General features: G+C 31.9%; 1 long non-coding RNA gene across 1 annotated transcript; it reads left to right on the forward strand.

Annotated features, from left to right (window-relative positions):
- The first annotated feature begins 2,008 nt into the window (after positions 1-2,008).
- LOC128283581 (uncharacterized) lies at positions 2,009-3,434 on the forward strand. The gene is made up of 3 exons (XR_008273962.1): positions 2,009-2,028; positions 2,441-2,522; positions 3,176-3,434. It is a non-coding gene; the product is annotated as an uncharacterized LOC128283581 (long non-coding RNA).
- The last annotated feature ends 3,981 nt before the right edge of the window (positions 3,435-7,415 follow it).

Here is a 7,415-nt window from a genome sequence, read left to right on the forward strand (position 1 = left end):
ATTTATTGTTTATAAAATATATTTACTAATTAATATGATCATATTATAAGATTTTTATGAAATAAATATACTAAATTATGACAAATGTATGGTTATAAATGGATACAAATGTATTAATAATATACACATGAATAAATAAATAATACTTACTATTTAAGTATAAATATATATATAACAAAGTCAATAAAAGAATAGAAAAGAGAATAGAAGGAGACGAAACAGAGAGCAGGGGAAAGAAAGAAAGAAAAAGAGAAAAGAAAGATGAAAAGGGAAAATTCAAGGTTTGAAGCTTGAAGTTTTAATAGGTAAGTCAATTTAGCCCTTTTTACTTAATTTTGATGTTTTGGAAGCTTTGGGACAAGGTTTTGATGAAATTAAGTGAATATTTTGAAAGTTATTAGATTTCTAAATATTGTTCATGTCGAATAAAAAGATGAATTAGCGGTTAGATTGATAGGAATTCAAGTTAGAAATGAAATAAGGATTAAATTGTAAAGTAATTCATAAGTTTTATGTTGTAGGGACTAAATTGATAAAATTTCAAAATTAGGAAAATATGCTGGAAATTTAATAGTTAAGTATGAGTTTGGACAAAATTTGAATAGAAATGAAGTATGAATTGAGGTAGAAAAAGTACGTGAATTTAGTTAAGATTAAATTGAAATTGAATAGAAATTGTATTAATTAGATATAAGTTAGTAGTGAATTAACGAATATGAATTGTTTTAATTCCCATAGCTAACGTTGTCTCGGGAAATCTCGCCTAAGCAAGGAAAAATGGCAAAGACAACAGGAGTTAGCTCGAGAAAATACGATTTGTATTTTTAGAATCCGAACTTAATACTTAAATTGTTGGATTTATTATTTAATATATATATGTAGTAGGTATTTTGAGATAATTATTTGAATTGGATTGAATATTGATTATATTGAATTGATTTATGAATATATGTGAATGTTTGAATTGAAATGAATATTGATGTGGAAATTGAATAATAAATATTTGTTATATTAGAAAATATATGTAGTGGAAGTGTGATGAAATTGATAGAAAATGTGATTATTGTGAAATTAAATATTTATTAGTGAAAAGTGAATGAAACTATATTGAATTGAAAATATATAGTTAGTTAATTAAAATATGAATTAATTGAAAAGTGAAAAGTGAATTAAATACCCTATTAACTAGTCAGGCTAGTCGAATATAGTTGGCATGCCATAGGATGTGGAAGAGTACAGGTTTTGCCGACTTACTAATCAGGCACTTATGTGCCAACTACTATTATCTTACCGTTACTGTTACCAATTCAGCACTTTGTGTGTCGGATATTATTCTTTATTACCAAGTTCTTATTTTGAATTTATTCGATGAGGTACTCTGTGCAACCGTCTTTATTCTTTATTCTTTTTTGGATTTATTCAATGAGGTACTCGTGTACCGTCTTTGCTCTTATTACTATTCTTTATTCTTGTTAAACCGGTAGATGAGATACTACGTGCCGTACTGGTGTGTTGGTTGGATCCGTGTATCCGTTTAGGTCCGAGTCATGTTAATAAGGGTAAATAAAGGAACTGAAAAGATCGATTATTACTGAATAATTTAATTGTTCTTGTATATCGATTTTCTTGAATAATTGATTGTTCTTGGATAACCGATCAATTGATTGATCTTGAATAATTGATTATTATTGAATAATTGATTGTTACCAAATAACGATTATTACTAAATAAATAATTGTTCGATTGACTGATCATTAATAAATATTCTTGATTGATTAATTGCTATTGAAAATAATAAATGATTTTGAATTTAAAGTAAACCAAAACATTGGTTGGAAACCAATGTTTGAATACTCATTAAGTTTGAAAAATTCAATATATATAAATTAATATGTTTTATAATTGCTTAAGTGTTCGATTATAGAAATACCATTGGTATACCTATACTCAACGTCGGTTTGTTTCTCTGCTGAGTTAAGTAAAGATAGAGCGTTGAATCGACATCCAGCCGATCCCGAATTCAATAAGGTAAAGTGTGTTCATTATTGGTAAAGGCATGTACCTAGGGTGTCTTATGTGTGTGTCATTTTGAAATTGTAAATGTAAGGATGAAATAAATAGATTTAAGTTTTGTTATGATATATAATAGAATTTGGTTAATTTGGTATGAAATTGATTTATTTGATGATATTTGATATTTGAATAAAATTAAATATTGAATAATATGTAAATGTTTAAATTTGGAAAATTATGAGTGTATCTGGTTGTGTTGGTATTTATGTGTATATTAATTATAAATGTTCGATAGGTCCGGTAATGTTTCGTAACCCTGTTCTGGGGACGATTTGGGGTTAGGGGGTGTTACAGTTGAAGAGCATAAATTGTGAAGTGAAATAGAAATCAAATAAATGCTAATGAGTGAAAATATTTTATATTATAGATCAAGAATCCAAAGAATAACGAGGAAAAGAAAAAGTTGTGGAATAGTACCTAAATTTCAATATCTTCTACAAATCAGCCGGGTAAGTTCATATGGTTGAATTTAGATGTTTATTCGTGAATGCTTGAATGATGTAATGTGTTATTATATATGAATTTGTTGTGGGATTGTGAAAATTTTATTAATGAAAGAATAAATGTGGAAATGCAAATTAGGAAAAACGTAGGATTGAGTACGTTCGTATCGTGACATGTGATGAATTGACGGATAAGACCATAGTTGTTCCATGGCAAAGTGTGAACTGTAGGTATGGTATCATCCATACTAAGTTGTGAAATGTAGGTATGGTATTATCAAATCCATACTGAGTTAAGAAACGTAGGTATGGCATTTCCCATACCGAGTTGTAAAATGTAGGTATGGTATTTCAATGAGGAAAACCATACTGAGTTATGAATCGTGGCACTGAACAACGACGTACTCAATTTCGTAAGCTGTTTCCTAATTTGATAATAAGTAATACAAGAGAAGTGAACCAAATGTAAAAGATTGAGTAGTTGTTAATGTTGTGCTCAACTATGTGAAGTATTATAACAGTGGTTATGAATGGCAGGAAACTTTAGTAAATGTTTTGGTATTGTTTGGAATTAGTATGTTTGGTAAGTATTACTTTTAACCTATGAACTTACTAAGCTTCAGTAAGCTTACTTGTGTGTGTGTGATATTTTTATGTAGATTGAATTAAAGTGAATTTGGTAGATCGGATCAACACAACAAGGCACACTATCCAGATCAATTCCGGTAGCTTTTGTTTTATGTTTGAAGATTTATATGGCATGTATAGAGTTTAAATGAATTGAAGTAAAGCTGTTATAAACTAGTTAACAAATTTTTGTACTAAAATAGTTTTTGGTTAGTAGCAGTAGTTTGACTTTGAAAATTTACCATAAATTATGAAAATATAATTAGAGGTCGAATAAGATATGAAATTAAAGCCTATTGCATCTAGTTTCACATAGAAGAAATGGTGTAAGCGAAAGACTTTCATATCAGGAGATATTTGAAATTTTGTGAGATAAGGTCAGAGTGATTTTGAGCTCCCCTTTTCTGACTTTTAAAAATTATTAAAAATTTTAAAAAATAATTATGTGACATAATTTGTATGGCTAGATTTCTTAATGAGTCTATTTTCAGGAAAAATAACCGATAACATTATTTGAATTCTGTACAAAGAGAGAATTAAATTTTAGTGAAGAGTGGTCAGAACTGTCGAGCAGTGAAACAGGGGAGACTGAATAAACTGTACTTATTGGCAAAACCAAAAATTCTAAAAATTTTATGTTAGGAAGATACGTGAGTTTAGTTTCAAGGAAAATTAGCGGATCTTAATTTGGAGTTCCGTAGCTCCATATATAAATAATTTAGTAACTCTGACTCAAGTGGACAGCTTTGATGTGAATATAGGTAAATAATGGTTTTTTTGTATAATTGTTTCGTAAACTTCGGTAACATTTTATAACCCTGTTACGATGATGAATGTGGGTTAGGGGTGTTACATTTATTGCTATCAGAGCTTTGGTTTAGTCGATTCTCCGAACGAATGTGATGTGTAAAGTGTTTAGAAATACATGCCATATAAATTTGTGATAGTGTGATGTGAATGATCCGATCTAACTACTAATTTTTGTTATAGATTGTAAAGACGTCTGATAGACCCGAGGGTACTAGTCAAGAATAGGAAATTAATAGTAGAATACAAACTTCTGAGTAGGGAACAAGTGGTAATGTTCCGATTTCTTTGATGAGAGAGGAAGAACTTAAAAATATGATTTACGGGTTAATGAATCAGTGGTATCATGAAACAATACAAAGAAGAAGTTAGGCACAACAACCTCCTTCTCCCCCTACTGTACCACCAGTTACAACCTCGGTTGCTCCTCCTTTAATAGATGAATCTAGTAAAAGAACACCGATTGAGAAACTCAAAAAGTTCGGAGTTAAAGAATTTCGAGGTAGATCGGACGATGATCCAGTTAAAGCAAAGTATTGGTTAAAGAGTTTGGAGAGAGTTTTTAAACAGATGATGTGTTCTCTAGAGGACTATCTGAGGTGTGCGATTTCACTATTGAAAGACAAAGCGTATAATTGGTGGGAAACCATTGAGGCAGTGGTACCTGCAGATAAACTTACTTGGTAATTCTTCCAAAACGAGTTTAAAAAGAAGTATGTGGGAAAAAGATATTTAGATAAGAAGAAGAGGGAATTTCTTGATCTTCGACAAGGGAATAAAACAGTGGCCGAATATGAAAGAGAATTTGTGTATCTCAGTAGATATGCTCGGGATGTTGTACTGACAGAGGAAGAAATGTGTACTAGATTTGAAGAAGGGCTTAATGATGAAATCAGAATGATGATTGGAGGCACAGAGATTCAAGAATTTGTGGTTCTGTCTGATCGAGCTCAAAAGATGGAAGAAGTGTATAACAGAAAGATGCAAAGAGAAAGAAGAGGTAAAAAAGTATACAAAAAAAGTTTCTCTAGACCAATTTCGACTTTTCCAGCTAAAAAGTTCAGAGATGATTCTAGTCGACTTGTTACAATTCCGAAATGATCGAATAAAAGTAAAATAGCTCAACGAGATGTCGGAGTAACTAATAAACCAGCAGCTAGTGCTAGTAGTGTGCAAAATATTTCGAGACCTAGATGCAAAAAATTGTGGGAGATTTCATATTGGTGAATGTTGGGGAAGAACAGGAGCTTGCTATAAATGTGGTGGAACTGATCATTTTATTCGGGACTGTCCTCAATTGTTAAAAGAAGATACAAAATAAGGGGAGATGCAAGTAAATATTCCTCAGAAAAATAAACGTTCGGGTCAAAGCAATGTCTTTGGGAATGTTCTTTTTCGAACGAGAATCTTGGCCTTCGATCGAAACAAGACACTGCAGCGTACATGTGCTATCCGAGCAAGGGAAGAAGCTTCTGCTCCAGATGTGATAGCTGGTAATTTCTATCTTTTTGATGATTCTGTGTATGCTTTAATTGATCCTGGATCTACACATTTATATATTTGCACTACACTAGTGTTAGAAAAGAAAATGATTGTTGAGTCCACTGACCTTGATGTACAAGTCACTAATCCACTAGGGTAAAGTGTGTTAGTTAATTTAATATGTCGGAATTGTCCACTGAAAATACACGGCTGTGAATTCTCTGCTGATTTAATGTTGTTACCTTTCCGAGAATTGATGTTATTATTGGAATGGATTGGTTGATTAAACACGATGCCATAATGAATTGTAGAGAAAAACAGATTGATTTAAAATGTCAGACAGGGGAAATAGTTTCAGCTGAGTTTGGAGAAAAAAAGAATGATGTCAAAATTATTTCAGCCTTTACAGCTCGAAAATTGATTCGGAAAGGTAATAAAGCATTTATGTTCTGAATTGAAGATGGAACCAATTGTTAATGAGTTTACTGATGTTTTTCCTGAGGAATTACCTGGTTTACCCCCAGATCGTGAGGTAGAATTCGTAATTGATGTGATTCCGGGTACAACTCCGATATCAATAACACGGTATAGAATGGCACCGGCTGAGTTAACAGAGTTGAAGACACAGTTGCAAGAGTTATTGGATAAAGGGTTCGTCAAACAGAGTACATCACCTTGGGGCACACCTGTCTTATTTGTGAAAAAGAAAGATGGCTCGTTGCGATTGTGTATTGATTACAGGCAGTTGAAAAAGGTAACAATTAAAAATAAATATCCATTACCTCGTATCGATGATTTGTTTGATCAACTGAAAGGTGCTGCAGTGTTCTCAAAGATAGATATTAGATCTGAGTATTATCAGTTGAAGGTTAAAGAGTGTAATGTGCCAAAGACTGCTTTTCGAACTCGGTATAATCACTACGAATTTTTAGTAATGTCTTTTAGTTTAACAAATGCCCCTGCTACATTTATGGATTAAATGAATCGAATTTTTCTATCTTATTTGTATAGATTTTTGGTGGTATTTATTGATGATATATTGGTCTATTCAAAGATAGAATCCGAACATGCACAGCACTTTAGAATTGTACTACAGACTTTGAGAGAAAAGCAGTTATATGCAAAATTTAGTAAATGTGAGTTTTGGCTTCATGAAGTTGGATTTCTGGGTCATATTGTATCAGCTAAAGGGATTCGTGTGGATTCAAGTAAAGTTTCAGCAGTGGTGAATTGGAAAACACTGAAGAATATAACTGAAGTGCGAAGTTTTCTGGGATTTCTGACACTTGATGCTCTGCTTTAACTTGCTGACAGATCAAACATTTTGGAAAAATTCTTTACAAAACAGCGGTAGTATTCTGCTAATCCCAGAAAACTTCACACTTCAGTTATATTCTTCGGTGTTTTCCAATTCACCACTGCTGAAACTTTACTTGGATCCACACGAATCCCTTTAGCTGATACAATATGACCCAGAAATCCAATTTCATGAAGCCAAAACTCATATTTACTAAATTTTGCATATAACTGCTTTTCTCTCAAAGTCTGTAGTACAATTCTCAAGTGCTGTGCATGTTCGGATTCTGTCTTTGAATAGACAATATGTCATCAATAAATACCACTACAAATCTATCCAAATAAGACTGAAAAATTCGATTCATTTAATCCATAAATGCAGCAGGGGCATTTGTTAAACCAAAAAGCATTACTAAAAATTCGTAGTAACCATATCGAGTTCGAAAAGCAGTCTTTGGCACATCACACTCTTTAACCTTCAACTGATAATACTCAGATCTAAGATCTATCTTTGAGAACACTGCAGCACCTTTGAGTTGATCAAATAAATCATCGATACGAGGTAATGGATATTTATTTTTAAGTGTTACCTTGTGTAACTGTCTGTAATCAATACACAATAGCAACGAGCCATTTTTCTTTTTCACAAATAAGACAGGTGCACCCTAAGGTGATGTACTCGGTCTG

The sequence above is a fragment of the Gossypium arboreum genome, chromosome 11 (genome assembly GCF_025698485.1).
Source record: "Gossypium arboreum isolate Shixiya-1 chromosome 11, ASM2569848v2, whole genome shotgun sequence".
Taxonomy (NCBI): Eukaryota; Viridiplantae; Streptophyta; class Magnoliopsida; order Malvales; family Malvaceae; genus Gossypium; species Gossypium arboreum.